General features: G+C 36.5%; 1 protein-coding gene across 7 annotated transcripts in view; it reads left to right on the top strand.

Annotated features, from left to right (window-relative positions):
* The window catches only part of LOC124355067 (myocyte-specific enhancer factor 2), a 191,080-nt gene that overhangs the window by 122,063 nt on the left and 42,896 nt on the right, over positions 1–26,121 (top strand). The window contains exon 1 of one of the 7 annotated variants that reach the window (XM_046805987.1): positions 23,531–23,675. The exons of 5 other annotated variants lie outside the window; for them this stretch is intronic. The gene's annotated coding sequence lies outside the window, so the exon portion shown is untranslated. One more of the 7 variants, XM_046805990.1, reaches the window with a different exon arrangement.

The following is a 26,121-nucleotide window of genomic DNA, read 5'->3' as shown; positions in this document are numbered from 1 at the left end:
GTTCTATTTTAATAATCACGTTTCAAAACGTTATATTTTTAAAGTTATAAATGAACTATAAAACTTTTTACTTTATATCTTACGAATAGACAAACAATAGAGTTAAAACGTCCATATCAGAACCAGTTAACTCACATAAGGTTTCCTCAGATATGAGCTCTAATTGAATCCTGCTAGTCAAGGTACCTAGTTTTAATTGGTTGAGGATTTGTGCTGTTGATTTCGTTATGGGAGTGGATTTGTTTGAATATCTCGTAGGTCAGGCTGGTAAACCTCAATGTAAGCATAACTCGTTTACGTTGGCTTTATGTAGGTCCATATGGAACCAGTTAAGATGGAAAATGTCCGAAATCCATCCTTCCAAATCATTTATCATCATTAATGTATTTTAAGCAATAACTATGAGTGATGTTGTCTTTATTTCGCTAATGATTGTGGGATATTCTGGGGGTATCTTCCTGAGTTTGTAGATACGTCCACTGTAAACAAATATGTGATATTTGATCAAACATACATTTTAGAAGTGACATGGTAGGGTATATTGTCGGTGGAGAAACCCCTTTAATAGGATCTTGCCTTCTTGCCATACAGTGACTTGCCTTGTTGCATAAAAGATAGGCTAATAGTGAACGAACGAAGGTTTTATTACACCATTTATTATACCATTTTAACACTTATTTATTAGTTTTTTTATAATAGTTGATACAGACTAGAGAGTATAGTTTGTTAAATCTAAAGATCTAAATGTTGTATATGAGTTTTCAGGACAACTCCATCACTCTCGTATTTAGGTACAAGTTAGCGTCTACATGTTTTTGAGTCTTCTGATGAGAAATCAATCATTAGTTATAAAAAAATCTAAATAGTTATAGCTGCAACAATATTGTACTAGACCCAAATGTGCTAGTGTTGCTACTTTCAGTGATTAATACTAGGTCTGATTAACACAATGTCATGTCACTCTATCCTGCTGTCAAAGTGTATTTGTAACTACTTCATAGTCTACAATGTAAACAGTTTGGACTACCCGATTTAAAATACCCTTTAAAATCTAGTATAGCACACTAAAATTGAGACCTTTACTCAAGTGATGATGGTATATCGTGACGACTACTCACAAGCTGCAAAACTATAAATTTTATCATTCTCTAAATAAATAAGGATTTAACCAGTTACTTGAAGATTATTTAATGTGGACTAAAGACGTATTGTTTGAACTTATATATACGTTATTATTTTTTATTCTTTTAATAATTGAAAATTTACGGGCTACTTACACAACATTCATCAATTATGGTATGACTCTTACGTCTGTAGGCGAACAGTTTTCAGTGCGGTAACTATATAAATCATCTCAAACCCTCTCCCTCACAGTATATTCCCTCCCTACCCTCAGCGGAATGCATCATCACCACAAGCAACATTCTTGGTGCATCGATCTCTGTGGTTCAGGCTCAAATCTCTATTAGACATATCAGTCCACTAACGTGGCCTTCGCCTCAGATATTCATTCACAAAACAATAAAGTAATGTGATTATTGGAAATATGTTTATATGTATTATTTATATCTAAATACTAAGGATGGTATAATCACTTAAAACACATTTTTTAGCCATAAGAGTTGCAGTTGGAAAAGGTTCTAAGATTTAGATTAAATTTTATAATATAGCTCACTGGAAGTGGTAGAAACCTCAAACAGTTTTTAAGTAGATGTGGTATTTTATTCCGGGTAAAAATTTAAACCAAACAGACCTAAACAAGTACATACAGTTACGTAACATCCTGAACTCCATAGGTATGGAAAATGTAATGTGTTGAGAAAAATAGCTTGCTTCGTTTCTTGGCTCAACTTAATTTTATATTATTTGTACGTGTCGTAAACAACGTTACGAATCGAGATCGTTCTTATTGGAAAGTTTCAACCGTATTTTTGCTATTTTGGACCCAATTAGAGTGGTCTTATCGATTTTCGTTCGCAGTCAATTAGTGCAGGCTGGCGGCCATCCCTCGCATCTCTGGAGGCGCTCGTTACGGGTTTTTGTGCTCTAGAGTGAGCGGCGAGCTAGTGAGAGCGCGCGCGTGCGGGGGGCGCGTGCCAGCTGCGAGAGGTAGGGGGCCGGCCGGGACGCCCGACGCGACGCCGTCCCTACGCCGAGCCTTAAAAGGAGGCATCCGCGTCGCCCCGCCATGCGAGAACCCCGTACAGTCCGCGCCGGCAGCAGCGACGTCGCGTCCTCTAGGTACAGTCAGGTGCGGTACAGTGGAAACAATGATTTCAAACTCAGAAAGAGAGCATGAAAATTGACGACTCTTTAAAAACATTCAGTGTATCAAACTGAAATGTCCATTAGTAAGGTTTAAGTTGTTGCTCAAGAAAATTTGGATTAGTGGGTAGGCCTAATTTATTAACTCTTTAATTTTATGTACTGCTGTGTATTTTAACAGCAAGATCGTTCTTATTCCTCTGTACGTCAATATAAATTTAACAACTTATCAGACCTAGGGGCTTTTTTAGTTCGCTGAAGAAAATTAAATTAAAAATGAAGCATAAGTTATTGTGACATAAATCCGTCACTGAAATAAATTACTCCTAGTATGATCATCAGATAGCATTGACGCTGACAAGGGTGTAAGTAGTGTGTAAGGGTGTAAGTTACCGATATAAATCAAGTTTACAATTCCTGCCATTCATCATTTTCCATTAATTCAGTTCTGCGAAGTAAATAGAAAATACAGAAAATAGTCGCTAATCCTAAAAGTTCATTTGTTATACTCACGTTCGAAATTTTACAGATAGTATACACAAGTGATCGTAAACCGGGCTATTACTGTAGGGAGGTTGCTCACAATTCTAGTTTAGGGCTTCACTGCTTGTGAAAAATACTGTAATTGTAACGGGACTTGGGTCAGAAGCTGATATGAGATCTCAAGTGTACCATATCCTATAAACTATACTGACTTCCAAACTTGGGAAGTAAACCTGTAAAACTCTATTAGGCAGTGAATCAGTTAGCAATCTGAAGCCACCAATTCTATACTTTAACAAACTAGTCCATAAGTTTGAACAATACTTTTTTTAATTATTAATCATGGAGTTTGTGTTATGTAGTCCAGATTTTAAGAGGAAAACTGTAGTTTTTATCTTTAAGTTAAATAAAAAATTAACAAAATGGCAACAGTATCTAAACATGTAGTTTAAAATTTTTAGTTCTCTTGTGACGTTCTACGCTTCTTAGTCTGTTTTGAAGGATAATTCAAAAAATTATATTTATGCCAGATAAAAAGAAAATACAGAGTTGAGATGCGGTGAAAACCCCAATCATGATTTGTTCTACAGGGTAAGTTCTCCTGTAAATGGTACACCAAAATTACAAAATTTGTTGGCGTCTTCAGTTGAGAAACATCTGTGCCAAATTTTAAGATTTTTGCCCGATTGGTACAACCGCTACCTTGAGACTTTGTATAATATGACAATACCCTCCGTAGGATTTCGTCTTCCACTAGTACCCTCATGTTGTTTATGTAAATACTTGTATATCTATAGAATATATAATGAACGAAGTCAACAGTAGACGCGTGGTCTGTGCACACACGATTCGCTCCGGTCCACATACTGTTCAGGGTTGAACCATCTAAACGTTTGCTCACTCTGTTGCAACAGTGTAGTAGCCATGTAAGCCTCCAAAGTCAAGTCAATATGAAAGAGTCAACTGTTTGAAGATGTGATAAGTTTCTTTAGTGAATCACACGGTTTGCCCGGAAATTGCGTGGACACTCTGTTCTGTTGACTTATCCAAATTGTTGTTCTACGCGCAGACTGTGCTAGGCGGCCATCTTGGTTGGCACCGGGTGTACCGGGGCACGTGCCAAGAGGCTGCAGGGGTCGCTATATTTAGCCGCTGTCTCACGTGGTGCGCTCCCTTACCTTAGCTTTATCAACAACCGGGACTCTTTGTTTTTACGCCGGGATAGGCTGCGAGGGTCCGCCTCGCCTCGCCGCAATCGTGTCCGTGTGTCTGTCGCGGCACATGCACGGCGCACATGTGCTGAGGCCAGTGGGGTGGTCACATTGGTCGACAATGCGGTGCTCGATTATTGAAAATTCCTAAATCATCGTACCCGGGTACATGGGTACATTAACACTCCCCGCAAATCACACATAGTCATCCAGAAATAATAGTCTAATTATATTATTTATGGTCATATCCGTAAAAAATCCTTTGCACCATTTTGGATTAAAAATCCCTTGAAGAACATATTTTCCAAGAACTGTTGGAACTATTATATATATATATATATATATATATATATATATATATATATATATATATATATATATATAGACTATATGTATATAAAAATACGGATACGGTTTTAACTTATTATTACTGCATACAGATAGTCGTAATTCTGTAAAAAAATTTAAATCATTAATGTTAATGTAATGTGAATTTGGTGACAGTATGGCGTCAACAGAAGTCTTGTAGACAAGGAATTTTGTGTCCACGTCCATATATAAAATACTTATTAATATAGTTTAAATATTTAGGTATGTAATAGAGAAATTTATAAAACATTATTATTTTAGACATTCTTACAGGCATCTCTCTAAAAAAACTAGCAGATTGATCATTTTAATCATTAATACTCGTAAATTTCTGTTTCTTTTTGAACATTTTCACAATTTCCAACCAATAATCGTAATTTTTTTTCTTTTTACTCGACGGAACTACTAAAAAACAGAGTTAAAATGTGATTTTAATTAAACTCTACTTTTGTTTTATTTTCATCAAAAGTAAAAAGCGTAACACTCACTAGTGTCTATACAACAGAAGACTGCATAGCAGAAACATGGAAGAACATGCATATCGCAAAACCTTCAATAATACGTCACAAAATGTGCAAATGCTGACCTTGGGAAAAAAGTTTTCTATAAAGGCCCCTCTTTAAATTCTGTGTACAATCGATTCAAACTCACAACCATTTTATATTCTTTTCTTGAAGACAGAAAACTATCAAGTGTATGTCCCTCCACGAAGAATTGTGGGCATTTAAAATTTGAGATGTGGGCAATTATCTAGTCAGGCCCAAATAAAAACAGTTGTGGACAAAATGTGTTTTTATCAGTATATAGATAAAGATTCAAGTACTGATGTGTTTTTAACGATTTAGGAAATAACGATTCGCAATGAAATATATTTTAAATTAAATTGTGTTTGTTAAAATATTACTCATGAAGGTTATTTATTAAGAGAATGAAAAAAATACTCCCTCCAGCCATATTTTTTGTACATATTGTAGAGGAATTCATATCCTTATGTTCAAACAGTTTCCTTTGGGTATGATTGTTAGATGTTCTTAAATTTTACTGTAAACGCTATAACAACTCGGGAAATAGTAAAATTACTGTCACCGATGTCTTCATCTTAAAGTAACTCTACTCTCAGTAGTTTTCCCACTTTCTGTAAACGTGGAGAGCTGACATTTAATACTCTAAAATTATATCAACCTAAAATGTGGAATTTAAATATTACAATGTAGATATATTTTGGTTCAGTACCTTTTAAAACTGTTATATGTGCTTTTAAATTGTACTATGTATAGCTAAGAAAGGGCATTATAAATTAAACTGCAAAGTATTACATTAAAAGCATATATTATATTATTGAATAAATATTATAAGTTTGGAGTTAATATTTTAATGTGAAACACCGTGTTCAAAATGTAAAAAAGGAATTTGACCATTTCGCACACTTGCATGCATGTCACCGGAACATAGTCAGTAGATGGTCTCATATAATTTTTGACAAGTGTTCTAAAATTACATAGAAGTCGTTTTTATGTTAGTTTTCGTCAGTTATAATCCAGTTCTACATTTAAAAGTACTCTACTAGCGTATGAGAAATGAGGAATGTTTCTCCAGGAGTGGAGAGGGACATCAGTTCAATACCAAAATTCACTCATCATGGACACTGGAATCGAAAGGTTTAAGTCCAAAAATAAAGCATTTTATAATATACTATCGCAGTTGTGTTTGTACGTGTTTTGCCAGTTGTAACTAAGTCGGCATAGCAAGCCTCTGCTGGACAAAGATAATCAGACAGAACGTTTGTGGGAGGCGACCTAAACTCTCTTGAACCATGTAGTTGATTGAGTAAATGGAAAAGTACCGTTCTGTCTCAGTAATGTTTACTTAACAATTCCCACATACCGAAGTTTTCAATTAAATTTTAATTTTATTTACTTTTTTTCTAAAGTACCTATTATTCTTGTTTTAAAAATGCAAAACGACAATATATTTTGGATCATTCGTAAATTATTGATCTTTCATTAATTCAGATCCAGGGGTGTCTGACGGTTGTAGACGAACCTTTTACAATAATAATTGGGATAATATTGGAATCAGGCCTTTATAAAAACAGGAATTTATATGAACATAAATAACAATTTAATTGTAATCTCTCGTACGCCGAACTGATATGCACCTGTGATGTTGAGGAGAGTCAAGGAGAGTATCAGGCTGCTGGCACAGTAGGTAGGAGATGAGGAGGGGGTTAAGTTAAGAACCGTCCAAGAATGTTGTCTGCCATGTCTTGTGTATCATGCTGATATATGCACCTGTGGTGTTGAGACACACAGTGCTCAAGAAGAGTATCAGGCTGCGGGCACATTAGGTAAGAGATGAGGGGGGTCGAGTTGAGAACCAGCCAAGAATGTTAACAACACAGAACTGTTGTCTGCCATGACTTGTGTATCATGCTGATATATGCACCTGTGTTGTTGAGACTCACAGTGCTCAAGAAGAGTATCAGGCTGCGGGCACATTAGGTAAGAGATGAGGGGGGGTCGAGTTGAGAACCAGCCAAGAATGTTAACAACACAGAACTGTTGTCTGCCATGACTTGTGTATCATGCTGATATATGCACCTGTGTTGTTGAGACACACAGTGCTCAAGAAGAGTATCAGGCTGCTGGCACAGTAGGTAAGAGATGAGGGGGGTCGAGTTGAGAACCAGCCAAGAATGTTAACAACACAGAACTGTTGTCTGCCATGACTTGTGTATCATGCTGATATATGCACCTGTGGTGTTGAGACACACAGTGCTCAAGGAAGAGTATCAGGCTGCTGGCACAGTAGGTAAGAGATGAGAGAGGGGGGTCGAGTTGAGAACCGGCCAAGAATGTTAACAACACAGAACTGTTGTCTGCCATGACTTGTGTATCATGCTGATATATGCACCTGTGTTGTTGAGACTCACAGTGCTCAAGAAGAGTATCAGGCTGCTGGCACAGTAGGTAAGAGATGAGGGGGGTCGAGTTGAGAACCAGCCAAGAATGTTAACAACACAGAACTGTTGTCTGCCATGACTTGTGTATCATGCTGATATATGCACCTGTGTTGTTGAGACTCACAGTGCTCAAGGAGAGTATCAGGCTGCTGGCACAGTAGGTAAGAGATGAGGGGGGGTCGAGTTGAGAACCCGGCCAAGAATGTTAACAACACAGAACTGTTGTCTGCCATGACTTGTGTATCATGCTGATATATGCACCTGTGTTGTTGAGACTCACAGTGCTCAAGGAGAGTATCAGGCTGCTGGCACAGTAGGTAGGAGATGAGGAGGGGATTAAGTTGAGAACCGTCCAAGAATGTTGTCTGCCATGTCTTGTGTATCAAGCTGATATATGCACCTGTGGTGTTGAGACACTCAGTAGTCAAGGAGAGTATCAGGCTGCTGGCACAGTAGGTAGGAGATGAGGGGGGGTTAAGTTGAGAACCAGCCAAGAATGTTAACAACACAGAACTGTTGTCTGCCATGACTTGTGTATCATGCTGATATATGCACCTGTGGTGTTGAGACACTCACAGTAGTCAAGGAAGAGTATCAGGCTGCTGGCACAGTAGGTAGGAGATGAGGAGGGGATTAAGTTGAGAACCGTCCAAGAATGTTGTCTGCCATGTCTTGTGTATCAAGCTGATATATGCACCTGTGTTGTTGAGACTCACAGTGCTCAAGAAGAGTATCAGGCTGCTGGCACAGTAGGTAAGAGATGAGGGGGGGTCGAGTTGAGAACCAGCCAAGAATGTTAACAACACAGAACTGTTGTCTGCCATGACTTGTGTATCATGCTGATATATGCACCTGTGGTGTTGAGACACACAGTGCTCAAGAAGAGTATCAGGCTGCTGGCACAGTAGGTAAGAGATGAGGGGGGTCGAGTTGAGAACCAGCCAAGAATGTTAACAACACAGAACTGTTGTCTGCCATGACTTGTGTATCATGCTGATATATGCACCTGTGGTGTTGAGACACACAGTGCTCAAGGAGAGTATCAGGCTGCTGGCACAGTAGGTAAGAGATGAGGGGGGTCAAGTTGAGAACCAGCCAAGAATGTTAACAACACAGAACTGTTGTCTGCCATGACTTGTGTATCATGCTGATATATGCACCTGTGGTGTTGAGACACACAGTGCTCAAGGAGAGTATCAGGCTGCTGGCACAGTAGGTAGGAGATGAGAGAGGGGGTCGAGTTGAGAACCGGCCAAGAATGTTAACAACACAGAACTGTTGTCTGCCATGACTTGTGTATCATGCTGATATATGCACCTGTGGTGTTGAGACACACAGTGCTCAAGGAGAGTATCAGGCTGCTGGCACAGTAGGTAGGAGATGAGAGAGGGGGTCGAGTTGAGAACCGGCCAAGAATGTTAACAACACAGAACTGTTGTCTGCCATGTCTTGGAGGCCGAACTGATCGGGCTGATGAATCTACCTACTCTTATAATGCATGTTGCTGAGTGTGGAAATGTAGTTTCTTCTCCCTTATTATTTTACTTTGAAAGTCTAATTGTTTAAAAATATTAGTTTGTTTTGGGTTTCCTCAAAATACGCGAATAAAGGGTCTAGTAATATTTTGTTAAACAACCTCAGTCACGTGATCCCATAAATAATAGAAGTGCACGGCATTTTTAAAACGCCTTAAAGATAATTTTACCACCTTTTGTAATAGTAATATCAGTTTTTAGACGATATAAGAACAAGAAATATAACTCAATTCAAAACCGCTTACCGAAATTGTCATAAAACATTTCATAGTAAACCTTTGGAATTTATTTACGAATTTACCTATATTGTTGTGATATAGGCCTACATAAATTTTTAAATCGTTTAAAATCTTCATATTTTTTGAGAAATGTTTAAATGTTAAATAATTATATATATATATATATATATATATATATATATATATATATATATATATCTGATTAATTATTAAATAACAACCAATAAGCGGGTTAGCATGCATTTAATCGTAGTATATCCGGGAATCGTGAAGATTCATGGCAATCCCTTTTGAAAACGGCCTCCTATGCGTACAAAGGGACTGTGTTTGGGAGATATTCCCTAATCCGCAAACGTCAGAGGAAAACCCCTAATTAGGAGAGCAATACCTGACAGCGAGTCCTTGGCACTTTTACTTGTTCCTGTTGCCGGGAAGGGTACAAAAAGTCAACTCCTGATCACTGGATACTTCTGCCTGGGTATAGTACATGCAAGAGTACTAATTGCATACAAAACCCAGTTAGTGTTCCCCTCACTTATTTTTTGGCATTGCGTCGTGAAAAATTTTATAACTCGTTACGATTTCGTAAAGCATTAAAATAATTGTGTACTCACTATATTTCTTGCCGATCTTTATCTTATTTATCTTACCCTGTCTCACTATATCAGGTCGGAAACCCTCGGGCCTAGATGTTGTCTCTCTCACGCAGATCTGAAGTCTGAAGCGTTCACGTGGTGAATGTTTTATTGCCTAACTGATGTATTTGGGTCTTAATGGTTACATCCTATGAAATTTGGCCAGTCCTCATTGTCCAAGTAGGCACTCTACACCAGGCCGTCTATGCACAAATTGTTCGAGAACAGCAAATGTAGGTCCCACTTTCGTAAACATCAACAGAAATTTAAAATTACTGTTTTCATATACGGGCGTGTAACCCCAACAGGGCTGGTCCTATCTCTTGTGTTTGTTGACTATGGTAGAAATTGTGAATTAGAGACAAAATCTACATCTAAAATGTCAATAAGTGCCAAAGCTTGTAAACTTTATAAATATTTTAAATTTACAAACAGTTCAGTTTAATAAACTTATTGTAGTTTTATTGTTTACTCCATTATTTGTATTAAATACAAAATTACGGTGGCTGTGGCAACTAGCTACATTTCTCGTTCATTTAAAAACTTTTCCACTTGTAAATATCACTGAAACTAATCTATTTTGTGTTTTCAGGTAAGTTGTCGCAAATCTGTGATGGTGATCTTAGAAAAGTGGGTGAGTTTTTGGATAATTTACAGTTTATTATTGGGCAAATGATTGTTGTAGGCCCAAACCTTTCAAGGTGCGGATACCCTTCAGTTCCCGCAAAAGAGGACCTGTCTTTGATTTAAAAGTTGTTATTTGTAGACATGTCCACCTTAAATTCCTTTAAAAGCAATAAATAAACTCGACAACAATTGATATCTAGTTTGATAGCCAGTAGAATAAATCAATGTTTCATCTGGTATCAAAAGTATTAATTTCTGTTGCAACTACATGAATGTAACTTATGTTGTTGATTTATACGAATAAATATATAATAATTAGTTTAGCACATACTTCCGTTGCTTTAGGAGTATGATGTTATGTTAAGTTCATATCAATACATGTAGATTGGCCATGAGATGAATAATGTTTTGCTTACTAATATTTTTCATTCATCAACATAACTAATATTATATCATGCAACACATTTATGAAACAGGCTTTATATAATACAAATTCTTAATTAAATATAAGCATATTTCAATAATTAATTGTAAAGAAATAAAGAAACTAAAAAGTTAAAAAAAAATTATTTGACAAAATAAAATTGACAAGCCTTAAATTTTGGCGCCGCTTTCAAATTTTGTGTGGCGACGGTATTGATTAACTGTTTTTTGTAAAATTAAAATTATTTTGTATTCTTTATTTACAATTTGAACAATTTTTAAATTTTTGTGACTAATGTTGTGTATTTTCTCCGTTAATTAGAAAATACAGATGAAACTGTTCAGGGACTACAACGCATCCTATAACATTAAATATCGTACTCCGCCATCTGAAACTCCTACAAAATGCTGTAAGGATTAGAACAGTTGCCTTCCAAAACAGGTTTTTTTTTAATAAATGATTATTCACCTTAGTAATTCTTATTTATGATGTTTGTGAAGCCGGTGTGTGGTTTAATCAGGTCATCTTCAATCACGAAGGGCATGTATAATGTTAATGTTGGGTATTACGTTATTTATCAACGGGTAATGTAGAAAGAAACATACGTTTTCTTATATACCCTTCGTGACCGTTCAGTTTCACAAACAAGGACTGTAAAGGTGAGTATAATCATTGAAGTTGTAAAACTATTTGAAGGCTTTCAATATGAGTTTTTGGCTGCCATACAGCAGCGCCATAACTCCTCCTGATGGCGGGAATAATCCTTCTGATGGTTTCTGAAGAACGGTCTTGTTAGGCGGATATGATTCCATAGAGAGATTTGTAGTTTTCCTTGCACGTGGAACAATGCAACCAGTGGCCCACGGCTGGTGTCACTGTGACGAAGACTTAATGAGAGCAAGTTCACCCTTTGTCCCGGGTGACAGGGGAGCAGAAGGATTAGGGCAGAAGGATTTGTGTCTACCAGGTGAATGTGTAGGGAGGAGCGGAGGACGATGACCTGGGCGGCGACGTGGGGTAGATCCACTGCAGACAGATGTGTAATACCTCCCCCGCCGGCAGCAACAGCTAGCAGCCCTCGCCAAATGTGTCAACCGGGCGTCTGGCGAGGGCAGAGCCCTTCACTTCAGCTGGACGGCAGCCACCCTCAGGCCCTTAATTTCGCACGCGCTACGTACAAGACATAACCGTCTGCAACAGATTAGTTAAATCACCTTTTGCGATTAAAAACCCGTAGTGTCTGGCTTATTTTTAATGTGATGATTATACAAGGACGTATTAAAGAAGGGGATAGTATCGTTTATGAGTTAGGAATTGTAAAGTCGTATCGTTAGATGTATGATGGGGAGTCAAGGAATTGTCCCGTGATGTTGGAGCGACAACAACAAATGCAACACACTGATTTCTTTCTTCAGTCGAAGACTTTCAGCCATTCTGTTACAGATTTTACAAGCTTTTATTGTGAGATAATGTTATCGTTTCAATTCTTCCGTCATACCCAGATGATACAAGTGTGTGGTGTATTGTAAAATAATTTTATTATTCGAACCTCGGACAGATGAACACCATTTACACCCAAATAAATTAACTTTTCAGTATTGTGATCCTTTATGTACTGGAAAAGTTTTGTTTTATTCATTCGTACATGTTGGTCTTATGCTACATGCACAAGGCCTTGTAATGTTGAAGATCATGGAGTCCTACATATTTTGGACATTTTGAAGTTTGCACGAAACATTTCTGGGTTATCCTATGCATTATTCTTTGGGACGTTATCATACCAGTCAAACAGTCAAAACTGTGTATCACATGTTATGTGCTCTTTAATCTATCTACGTATAAGTTATTTATTTCAGAAAAAGCAGAATCTGTCATGAATGCTGTGCATAAACCAACTCAACATCACTAAGCCCTTCTGTAGATAATCAATTTGTCAAACTCTATATCAAGCCCTTGGTGATAAATTTGTAAAATTAAAGTCAAAAGTTTCATTATTTAATAATTTTAAAAGTTGCTCGTGATATCGTAAAATTTTTCGCAACAATAACTCAGAAAGAGTCCTCTTACTCCTTTCCTCAATCCCATACTCTGATGAGAGACTGGCGTCTTCAGTGTTTTGTGTCTTACTGATTGAGAGGAGATACATTACGTCATAAAAAAGGCAGTATTAATGAACTTAAAGTGTGGTTAACAGTACAGTATTCTGTAAATACATTTCCACATCAGTATACCTAAAACTTAATTTTTACGCAATATATCTCATCTTTGATTCTTATCCTATCTAAATATGGCATTTCATCTTTTCTTCTGTAAACTGAAAAAAATGACCTTTAATGGTCAATTTCAGTTTAGATAGCAAAATGGGTTTGTCCTTAGGCAAAATTGTATATTGATTGTGTAAATAGTTTAAATTTAATAGATCTTTTAGGGAGGTATACTGTTTGTATCCACGAGTAACTGCTTTGAATAAAAACTCAGAAAGTGCTTTAGTTCTTTATTTTAATAAACCAGCGGTCCACCAAGATTTCATTGCTTCATCGAATTATTTACTGACTAATACGATTCCAGTTGTAATAAACACTTCTCTGCTTAACACATACAAGATAACCAAGAAAACAATGCATGATGCTAGATTTTTATTTCTACAGATTCCTATGTTAATCACAAATAGTAATAAAATAGACGGCTTCTGATCGAATTATTATAGCCTCTCTTGATCCTTGTAGTGCCGAAGTCCTGTCTGGGGACTGATAAAAGTTATGTCAACAGCCCAGGGCGTGACACAGAGATGGCGAAACTCAGCTACGCAGAAAATTACCAGGCGTTTAAAGTTTTCCTTCTTGCGTAGCTTCTCGAAAAACCCAAGTCTGAATTGTTTATTTCATAAATTCTGATTATCGGACCACTCGGATTGCTGACCAGGTGGTCCAGGATGTCGGGTGGGTGACACAGAAGTGGCGTGGAGCACAGGGGTGACTCAGGTTGTTTATCTCTGGAGTCTCCCGGTCGCCCCAGGGGTGGCGGAGTAACCTTGGACCCCTGTTCTCTCATTCATAATTCCATTAGCTCGCGTTGCCACGGCGCCGGTGCAAGTGAGCAGACTGCGGTTGTCTTCTTCAACAATTCAGGATCACTGTTTCATAGTTTAAACTGTTGCAAAATCTGCTAAATTTCCTTGAAAACCTTCAAAATAGTAGGCATAATTTGGAGCAGCCTAAGCAAGACAGAGTGGCAGAGACCGTCTCACAGGCTGTGGCCAATCTGCGGGAGCGTGAGTCAGCACGACTTTGGCATCTCTTGTACCTAGAGCCTTGCCAAGTGGTGAGATTTGGCACCGCTCTGGTACTCTACATAAACAACCGCTAGTCTGTCTCTGCGCTCATCTTAGCCGTGTAGCGATCACCATAATTTGCGCACATTTGGTGATCGTGAACTAGACGCTGTCAACTCGTCTGCTCTTTTAGACACGATACACCACAAGGTCTGGTTCTTAAATTATGTTAAAGTATTTCGCAAAATTTATGTGGTATACAGCCGTCTCACAGGCTGTGGCCAATCTGCGGGAGCGTGAGTCAGCACGACTTTGGCACTCTTGTACCTAGAGCCTTGCCAAGTGGTGAGATTTGGCACCGCTCTGGTACTCTACATAAACAACCGCTAGTCTGTCTCTGCGCTCATCTTAGCCGTGTAGCGATCACCATAATTTGCGCACATTTGGTGATCGTGAACTAGACGCTGTCAACTCGTCTGCTCTTTTAGACACGATACACCACAATGTCTGGTTCTTAAATTATGTTAAAGTATTTCGCAAAATTATGTGGTATAGTAAAGAATTGATTTGTGCATCGTTTTTACGTCGTTCGAATTCTTAGGAACACTCCTACCTGAGACAATTACACAATAATAATACTTTATTTTCAAAAAAAATAATAAAATTATCGCTGAAGCTGTTAATATGGTCGTATATATTAAATAACTTAATTGCGTATTTAGTATTTCAATCTAGCGTCAAATTGGTCTTGTAGTTGTTTACTACAATAACACGCATTAATATTCAAATTCAAATTCCGTTCAGATCTGTTTGATCAACGGATAAGAAGGAATTCTATCACTGACCCTAGTCCTGTGTGTATAACCTTAGACATTTTGATTTAATCCTTACAACCTTACATACTAAGGCCCTCCATAATCATTATCGTGATTTAAAAAGAAGTTTCTACTGTGTTCAGTTGCTCCATGGAAAAATATTTAGTTCTGGCTACGTTTTAAAATATAAAGTAAGCTATTTACGTCAGCAGACGTGTATCGGAATTCTTAAAGAGAAAGACAATTAGGCGTTGTAGATTAATGAACGCTGTTCAGTTGGAGGCGATGCCAAGTGGCGAGTGTGAGGGACAAAGGTTCTCTATCTGAATCTCAATTTCTCTTCGGAGAGGTGGCGTAGTTGGGGGCGTCCTTGGCAGCGTCGCGACACAACTGGCCCCAGTCTAGAGATGGGCGTTATTTAACATAACAGGATAAATAACAGTGTTGCCGCGCGGCAACAGTTATCCCCGCAACGTGTTATCAGAAACTCCCTGTTATAACAGGATGACAACGAACAATGGAATTCTTTCGTTTTCGTTGCCGGCAAACGGTAAGCCTGTGCTGGTAACAGTCAATAGCGGCAGACTGGATAACTCTTCACCTGTTATTTTGAGCAACGGTGTTATGACAAACAACAGAGTTGTAGGATGACAATTATTTCATTGCCGGGAATCTATCTACGGCTTGACAATGACAACAGCAGCTTGATCTGTTATTACAACACCACCCGTAACGATAATATAGTAAAGTAAAATAATCAAAATACTGGAGACGCGACATTGCGGCTTGGGGGAGGGGATGGTGCCTGTTTCGACATGAAAACCTGACCTGATTATTCACTTTGTTTATTCTATTATGATCCCATTCCCACACCCGCAGTACAATTGTTTTAATTTGTTTCAAGAGCAACATACAGTGTAATCTCTGCCTTATTAAACTATATGTGGTTTAAATTTTTATTTAAAATAACTATATTTCTTAATGTTTTCTTTAAAATAATTCTTGACAAATAATTGTAGAGTGATTAAGTTATGTGAAATAAACACGTTTTAATTTGTGTTTACTGTTTTTATTATTTATAAATATCTACATTGTAATTAATTTATATTAAAAATGAGTGGTAACAAGAAGCAAAAAACCAGTTACTTGTGGACATACTATACTGTGGTTGACGCTGACATAAAAACTGCTAAGTGCGATTTATGTGGGCAAGTATTAAATTATAAGTCAACTATAACTAATCTTAGACACCACATTGAAAAGCGCCATCCTACTGTAAATTTACCAAAAAAAGATAAAACTTCAACTAACTTGCCAAGCCCTACGACAGCTTTAATTTCTACTAAAAAACTCTACAATAGGCTCTACATCAATTTTACGTAATGAACCCGAACAACCAAGTTCAGAAGCGCTAACCAATTCAAATCCACTAAGTGCATATTTTTCATCTTCTAGTGACGGTAACCAGTCAAGTATTAGATCATTTTTACCCAATCTAAAAAAAGCTGAGTGAGACTCAACGTAAAAAACTCGATAAACTTCTCTTACAGTTGTTTATTACTGACTTTCAGCCATTTTCAATTGTCGAAGACAGAGGTTTTGTTAACTTTGTGTCGGCTTTGAATCCCGCATATAAATTGCCAAGTAGAAAAACAATTTCCAATAGTATGATTCCAGCTGAACATGAGAGATGCTTGAATTTTGTTCGGAATGAGTTAAACTCAGTACAAAGTGTATGTCTAACCACTGATACCTGGACTTCTACAAATGTTGAAAGTTTATTTGGGTGTAACTGTCCATTACATTTCAGGAAAATTATGAAATAAAGTCGATATTGTTGGAATGTTCTAAAATGTCTGATTCTCACACAAGTGCTAATCTAGCAAAAGAGATCAAAACTATTGTTGACAAATTTCATTTATTTGATAAGATTTTTAGTCGTAGTATCAGACAATGCCAGTAACATCAAAGGGGCGGTACAAAAGGACTTGAAATTGAAGCACTTTGGTTGTTTTTGCCCATACCTTAAACTTGATTCTTCAGGATGCGTTAAAGCTGGTAAAAATGTTAATTGACAAAATAAAATTGATAGTGACTTTTTTTAAAAGGAGCACAAATGCAACTGAAAAACTGTTGATATCCCAGAAAAATATGGGCCTTGAGCCAAAAAAACTTATTCAAGAGGTTTTCAACGAGATGGAACTCTACATTTTATATGGTTTCCAGATTTGTAGAGCTGCAGGACGCGGTTAAAAACTACTATCGCTTTAATAAATAAAAATTTACCTGTTTTGTCAGAGGAAGAGTGGGGATTATGCAAAGAGCTAAGCACAATCTTACGTCCTTTTGAGGAGGTCACTTCACAGATTAGTGGGGAACGCTACGTGACAGGTAGCCAAGTGATACCCCTAACAAGAGGCCTGATGTCCGTGTGTAAAAAAATGCAAAGGAGCCATTCAAACCAGTTATTCAAAATATTATTAATGAACTGCTGCATGGTCTCGAGAAACGCATGGAAAATGTTGAACACAGCAAAACAATAGCACTTGCTACTCTTTTAGATCCCAGATTCAAACTTGCTGTCTTCAAAGACGAAACTGCAAAGCAATTGATCAAAAAAAACATGTACAGAACTTTTAGCTGCAATCTGGACAGAGACACATGGCAAACCTTGCACAGCAGATGATGAAGAAATTGGTAACACTCAAAACCAAAGATGGCAAACGTAGATTCCGCAAAATTTTCCGTCTGGGAGGACGTTGACAACATAATTTGCCAAGGAGAAACCTACAGGTAACCGCTTTAAAATTTTATTCATAAATTTAGAATTTTCAATAAATTAAATTAGGGTTTTTACTTGTAACTACACGTATTTACTTTTTGTTTAACTTTAACGCGTTGTAAGCTTTTTGGAGTTCACTGCTATGAAGGAATTGGTTTCAGGTACGAAGACCTCCGCTGCAATTGTCGAGTTGAACCGGTACTTAGATGACAGCTATCTAGGACGGAAAAAAAGATCCTATGGGCTGGTGGAAAGAGAATCAACATGTATACCCTATTATGAGCAAATTGGTGAAATTAAAATTTAACGTCATGGCTACATCCGTCCCATGTGAACGACTTTTTTCTAAAGCAGGAAATTTTTTGACAGAACGCCGATCAAGACTGAGTTCAAAACGAGCAGAGCAGTTGCTGTTTTTGAATGGAAATCTAAATCTTCTACAGTAAATAGAAATCAAAAAATTTAAGTTATATATATAAGTTCTGCAAGTTAAATATATGAAATTATGTAATTCATTTTCTTGCAATTAATCTTATATGAAGCCATAGTGTACAGTTGGTTATATTGCCCATTTTATTTTCTAAATATGCTTTAATTGTGTCTTTGAATCTCCATACATTCGTGTATCTTCATTTTAATCTAAAGTACAATATTTGACAGTGTAATTGTAATGTACATTTGAACAATATGTTTATGTTTGTATATATTTGTAATTTATAAAGTGTTCCTATATGATTTAATTAGAAATAGCAGTGTTAACCATTTTGTTTATATTGTGATAAATAGTTTTTTTATGTATACATTTTGCAATTATAAACGTCATTTGTGTTACTATTTGTTGTAGTTAATATAAGTTATCAGTTTAAATATGTATGTATACATCACAGCAGTACATTTTTATAGCTAAATATCACTGTCCAACGTTTTTACTTTACACTTACAAAATCTTACTTAAGTTGTAGGCTATAATTATTTCAATATATTTTATAATCAAATATGTATTTCACATTCGTAATAATTATATTTTAGATGTAATGTATCCATTTAATGTATTCTTCATTTACATACTAGTAGTGTAACTACACGTATTTAACGGTTTTATTGTACTGTCAAATTTTCCGTGTAAATACCAATTTGGGCAATTAAAACACGTTATTTTTTTAAGATAAATGTATTTTAAAGAACTTTTAGTCTTGTATTTAAATTACTTTTATAAAAAAAAGCCTAGGGTGTGTTCATTTAATATAATAATATTTACAGAAACGTTTTATTTGGTTTGTATTATTTTGTCTATAGCTTTTATAAAGTAATCCCTAGTGTAAATTATATTTAATACACTAAAATATTTCATTTTTCAGTTTGAATATTTTAATGTTTATCTATAGTGTAAATGTACAATGCGCTGTGAAATGTTTACATTCAAACAATAAAAACCCGATTCTGTATTTTGTACTTAATTGAACCAAAAGATACTTTTAATTATCTCAAAATAAATTATAGTAACTAGACTAAGCAGCTAAATGACGAATTTTGTACACTTAATAATAGTAACAAAGTCCGTTAACTGAATGGTGGTCCATGTTTTAGTAACGGTATTTCAGTAACGTTCTATAGGTAACAGCCACTGGAAAACGTTATTGAACCAACGTTGCGCAATGGATAGACGAGGCGCAACGGTCAGCCGATAACAGTTGCTAAAATAACACGTTGCCGCAACCTGTTATCGGTTGGCAGAATAACGTCGCAACGCGTTGCAGCTAAACAACGACATTTTCCATCTCTACCCCAGTCACGAACTGTTGACGCAAACTGCACCGCCGCGGCGTTACCGCATCCCACACCACAGCACTCGACGCTTTACACAGCGTACCACAGTGTAGGCTCCTTACCTGTCCGTGTAGTAATGTACTGTAGTACTGTAGAGGCGATCAGCTTTAGGTCGGGTTGTTTAAACTTGTTAAATGTATTTACGGTTTGGAAGCTAAGAAGGTCCCATGTATTTTAAAACACTGTTAATTATTGATAAATGACTGTTATCAGCGGAATATTGCCAAAGGGTGCCGAGGGAGATAGCCCCAAGCCTCATCAACCGAATGAGGACTAGGAAAAATAATCCAACTGTATTAGTTTTATTATTAAATCAAAATTGTACACCTAAGGAATGTTTATTTTTAAAGACTCAAGTAAATGGATATATTGATTAGGAGTGATAACTTTGCATTAATTTCTTCTTGTCCATCTAGGCAGACACGAAAATCCCATGAAAGTATGGGTTCTCCATGGGGTTCGCAGATGAATGTCAGAATATAATTAATTTTGATTTTTTACTTAATTACTTTTACGAATGACAGAGGAACCTGAAAAATATACATAAGTTTGAACTGGGATTAGTCATTCATTACCTTCTTGGCTAACTTGCATGCGTTAGTTACTTATTACAACTGGAACTTTATTCTGAAGTTTTCTTTTTTGAGGAGAGGCCAATTCGCTTTTAAGCCTTATTCTGCCCGTCCTCGTGGGCCACTGGCCTGTTGAGAATCTGTAGGGGAGTCGACAAGGTACTGATAAAACGTGCATTGGCCACAGACAGTTTTTCAATCTGTGCTATCTCTTAAACATAATAAACGTTAAGTTGATCAGCCCCTTTCCCCTGTATGTAATGCGAGATCTTAAGTCTTGTTCTTATCTCCTCAAATGCCGGATACCCAATTGTATAGTACATTGTAGAAATATGTACTGATTAGAATTGCATAAAGTATGTGATGAATGATGAAGTATTTTGTTTGTGGTATGAAGTACGTGTTTAGCTACGTTTATATTACTTCTATTCGTGTAAGTCACAGGAGAACCGTGTAGCTTGGAATGGAGCGGCGTTTCTTTTAATTTTTGCCTAAAATTTATTTGCAGCGATTTGTTATTTCGTTGGCAGCTGTTTTGTGAATCCACGTGTAGATTATAAAATAGTAAAACTCCGCAACCACATCCGCCGCATCTGGGTCTCACTGTCCGGGTGGTGGGCCAACTGAGGGTCTTGCGGTTGTTAAGTGGAGGGAAGGGGGTATTGGGCTGTCAAGCAAGCTTTTTTTGTTAGTTAGTTGTATCTGATAGGTTGTCAGTTTTGCTAAAAATGGCATCACTCAAATGATGCATCGGCCTTATCAAAGATTATGTTTATCTGATTAAAATAATATCATAGTATTTTCTGAAATTTCTTTTGCAATAAAAATTTGTGAGGGAATTTTCGGTCGTACTTTAGGGATCAAATAAGAAGTTTTCTCATATTAACTTTTGTCCAGAAATGTAGCTTCTCAAAGTTACAGAATCAGAAGGTTGATCATTAATAATTCCTCCCCTCTTCATTAATTGGCCAATATTGGTCTCTATTTTCTCTAACTCTATTTTCCAATGTAGACGCGGGAGGTTCTGCGCTGGACGCCCCGCCGCAGGGGATCTAAACTTTCAAAACATGTCATCTTGAAAACTGTGCGTTACATCGTAGCAAAATTTTGCACGTATACATTTTCAACATTTGTACAATTTAAAAACTTCCGAAAATCTCCCAAACTTTCCTTCCCCTCTTCCCAGGGCCGGCACTTGATATTCTATCGCCTAATGCAAAATACTCTTTTGCCGCCTCCCCACCAACTCCATCACTCTCCCTCCCTTGCGTTCTACACAGAAGCAATTGAAAAATATTCCTTGCCATGTTTTTATAAGAAACGTGACTTTAATTACCGATATAATGGGGTATTCGTGATTTTGGTATTTTATGCCAAATAGTAACTTAATAAATACCGGTATAAAAAAAACATCTTTATGCAGTTAATTAGAAAACTTTATATTATTCAAAAGTATACATAGAATGTATTTACTATTACGGTGTTCGTAGTTTTATTTTGTAAAATATGACACATTGGGCCAAGCTTATTTTATCTGAAGGGCGGATGGCTTTTGAAATCTGTCCTGGATAATTTTTGAACGAAGTTTTATAATTAACTTTAGTTGAGAGAAACTGTGCTCACCACTAGCAACAGATTCAGGTAGAGTTAACAAGATTGTTATAGTGCAGCACAGAGAGTAAGTTGCAGTTGGAGATGTAGTTCAAGACATCTTGTGTATTTGAGTGTTAGGGTATTCTCCTTGTTATCGCTTGGATTTTTTTATTTATTTATTTTTTTTTTTGAAAAAGGAGAAGCCGATCCTCTTTTAAGCCTTACTCTGCCCGTCCTCATGGGCCACTGGCCTGTGCGAGGATCTTATCAAGCAGAATAAGAGGGAGAGTCGGTACAGTACAAGGTCGTTGGAACTGATAAAAAGTGCAACGGTCACAGACAGGATTCAATTTAATTCCAGAGTTTATTTCATTTGTTGTCATTAGCTTTGAAAATGCTTTTAGCCTAAAAGTGTAGGAACCAAGCGCCAATGGTGTACTGTATACGCTCAAAACCTTTAATATGAACGCTTTAATATGAAATCAATAAAGGAATTTCATATTAAAGAAACCTATCTTTAGCCACGATATATCTAAATTGGGGAGTATCGAAGGAGTTAAAAATGTGAAACGAAAATTTTTTCCGATTATATCTTATATACACTTAAAACCGACCGTCAGCCACATAAACGATAGTTATATAACCGTCAGGTAACGAGATAAACGTATTGAAAGTCGCCACTTTAAGGGTATTGGTTTGCTAATGTCGATTTAAGTGCGTTAAGCTAAGAAAAAAAATTATTTTAGATTTGAACTCTCTTGATATCCTCACATTTTGATCTCCATATTATATAGCTGACGATCGAAATCTCTCATTTGAATTGTCTCCATACATTTCAAGAAAAGCCAGATTTTATGCTTATAAAATGAAAATTGTTTTGCCGTCCTGGACTATACTACAATCTTCCGACAGAGGTTTGATCGTGACATCCAACAACCAAGTGTCACTGTTCCAGCCGCTCACAACACTGTCACTCTCACATAGAGGGTAGCTAAATAGATCTTTAGTTAGTTGACACGTTTGCCATACAGTGCTTACGCTGATATGACATGCCAACATCAGGCACAGTTTGATCACTACTAAACTAGTGTTTCAAAGTAACACAAGCCAGTTTTATAAATGTTTTGTTTTGTGTAAGTACAGGTAAATTTTAACCTTATTACCACCCCTCGAAACTGCCGCATAGGTTGCCTAATAGATGCACCGCCCCTGCCCCTTCCCTAAATGTCATTCATGTTTTTATATTTTACTATAATTGAATCATTTTTCAAGAAAATCTTTCGGGATTTAGTTATGTATGTTGCTTTTATGACCATGTCATTCCCAATAGAGCTTACCGATATACTAACTCAAAAATAAATAATGTTTAACGGCTTTGCATTATGTTGTTCTAACCTGATGGGTTGCACAAATGTATTGCTATTATGATTAGAGCTGAACACTTTTTAAAAATATATATTATCGTACACAATAAAAATAAAATACTTCTATTAAGGTCTGATAAGTTTCTAATACATAATTTCAAAAACGTTTAATCTTGTTTTCTTAGAAGATGTAAGAGTATTTTTTTCATCTACATACGTTATGAAACAAATCAACAAAATATTCCGCTGTATTTAGTGGTTTGGAATGTGGAATCGGGAAAAGAGAAATATGTGTATTAGTTTACACGGCTAATTTGTGCCTTTTTGCAGAATTCAAGCTAATTGATTCAGTACTTCTCTTACGATTGAACCAATCTCAATGTTTCCGCTCAGTCAGGCAGGTTTTTCCGGCAGCCATATTGAAGTGGCCCTTGGCCGCATACCTGAACATGACTCATTCATGCACCCCGTGAAGCCGCTCTGCCATTGGTCCACCACTCGGCCATGGTCGGCGGACTTCGGCCAGCTTCGTGTCTCTGTCGTCTAGGAATAGACCCCGGCGGCACTCCGCTACTGGCCGGGATTATTTTGAAACTCTCAGTCGGCCCCGCTTTTAACTCGCGCTCACAATTATTTTAGGGAACTTTATTTTGAGGTTGTTGTTGTTGTGTTTATAACTTTTGCTGGTTCCCATCACCTCAGTAAGTAGTCCGCTGCCATCTCAGCTGCAGTCGGTTTTTATTTCATAGTTTTATTCGCCATTTATGTTAGTGCTTTAGTGTTGTGCCATTTTGGATACTTTACCATGTATACGCTGTAAGTCTAGCAGTTGCTGTTGCCCAGTGTTTTTCCAGCTCCCCTTGAGTAATGATATTTCGGTGAAAAAACTAAGAAAGTCTCAACAAATTTGCTTTATGTTTCGATTAATACCGGCCAACTTTCTTTTTTTTATGCGTTAATAATATTCTATACAATTAATAATTCTGTAGACTCGACATGCATTCCCTTTTTCGGATTTGTTTTCCACACTTTTTAAGTTAAGAGAATATTTCAATATACAAAATAATGTGATATCACAAATGCTTAGTACTAGTAGTTATCGCAGACAGAACCGGTGTCCGGTGTCGAAGTAAAGGCGCGCGCGGGTCTCCTAGACGCGATATAATCCTCTGTTAAAAAATTACTGTTTCCGAATTGCGTTATTTGTTTTGAAACAAACACAGAAAATATGCCGACATTTTTAGTTATATTATGGTGACTGTATCAGTGAAATAATATAGCTAATGTTGTAGACTTATATATTTAGTTACTTTGGCCTAGTGTTATATTACTCCTTTTGTACCAAATAAGTAAATATTATTTATACATGTGTGCTGTTTTTTATGGTATTTGAATTTTAGAACAAACAATTATTAGCACAATAGTGCGTACGATTGTGCACGTTAAACACTGCCTCTGAAGGCCGAAGTAATGAAATTCATTTTATATTTTGCTATACGGTACGTACTTTGTTATAAACATTGCTGCAGTAGTATTGTTTGAAAATAAATTCCAGTCTGAATGTGTATGTAGTAAAGACAAATCGTGTCTTAACCGGTAGTGATGATGTCTCAAACATCCGTCAAGATGCTTTATATAAACATCACAACAGGAAATGATTCGCGGAATAAAGATAGGAAGTTGGCTAAAAATCAGTTCAAGCAGGAAGAAGAATTCCTTGATTTCCTGTCAGGTGTTCTATCCTCCTTGACTCTACCTCCTGTTTATTGTACAGATTTCCGGCTTCAAATGAAATGAATCTGTTGAGTCTTCGTGTTTGACTTTTACTAGAATATTCAACTGTTCAATATACCTTGTTGTGTTGAACAATATAGCTTGATTAAAACGCCACTGAAATCGTGACAATGTATATGTTTTAAGGTACAGTATAATTAACTTTTAAGATATGACGTTAAAGTTGTCTAAACGACATTGTGCGACAACACTGCTGCACTGTGGTTTTGAAGTTACGTATTACAGTGTGCGTTATGTTATATGTACCTACATTTACAAAAAATCCATTTTTCAATGAATGTATGAACTGACGAGTACAATAATAGTCAGTTTATTACAGCTGTAAATTTGCTCTATACTCGCATTATTTTCGTAATACGTACAATTCAGAGAATCCATCTTCAGGTACTCAAGTTTATTTACACGAGTTTGAAAATTAATCACAAACTTAACTAATATAGGTACAACAACGAGAGTTTCATTAAAATTTAGCTTGTTCACTTCTGCATTTATAAATATAAAGTAAATACGTAATTTACAAACAATAACTTACAGTGTTTATATGTCGATAACAATAAAAGTGTTACCGGTTTATGGCGCGTCTAAACCAAACTGCGACTTTGGTAATCCATAACTCCGACGCTTGTGATCCAATTAAGACTTAAAAATTTTTAAACACAGTATAATTCTTTTTGCAAAAAAAAATTAATACTGTTTTTAAAAACAATGTTTTAAAATTATATTTTAAAAAGTTGTTACAAATTACCACATGAAATGTTATTCTTGACACGGTGGTTAAAAATATAATTAGGTCTCGTTGTGGGGTTCTTAGTCATTATCTTGGGCGTGATTTTGTATACTATTAATTAAAAACGTAAAAATTTTAACACGCATTTTTTAAATACATCTTCATTTTTGTTTTCTTTTCTCACTTTAAACAAACTATTGAGTGAGAAATGTAAAATTTGTTTTAACGTTAGTAGTAAAAGTACCCTTATTGGAGAATTTTACTATCATTTTCATTGTGGGGGGAAGGGAAGGGGTGATAAACGGCCCCCATATAAGTACGCCACTGCCACCGAGACAAGAAATAGGTGTGACTGAGTCACAGCTTGTTTTTAGTAGTCACCGATACATGGATTAACTTAAACTAGGATCAAAGTGTACTGGCATTTCTCGCATTCAGCCTTTTGTGTGTGGTTAATATCGCAATACCCATGACTTTGACATTGCTTTGTCTTAGTACTCTTTTGGGCATTACAAAGGTAGGTGGGCAATAACAAATGTGTAACTAACCTAATGTTGGGTACTTTCACATTGTTAATACTCCATGTGTAAAACGCTCAACAACGTCAATCATGGACGAAAACTAAC

This window comes from Homalodisca vitripennis, chromosome 2 (assembly GCF_021130785.1).
Source record: "Homalodisca vitripennis isolate AUS2020 chromosome 2, UT_GWSS_2.1, whole genome shotgun sequence".
Taxonomy (NCBI): domain Eukaryota; kingdom Metazoa; phylum Arthropoda; class Insecta; order Hemiptera; family Cicadellidae; genus Homalodisca; species Homalodisca vitripennis.
Note: the sequence above shows the minus strand (reverse complement) of the source record. Positions and strands in the feature narration are given on the sequence as shown.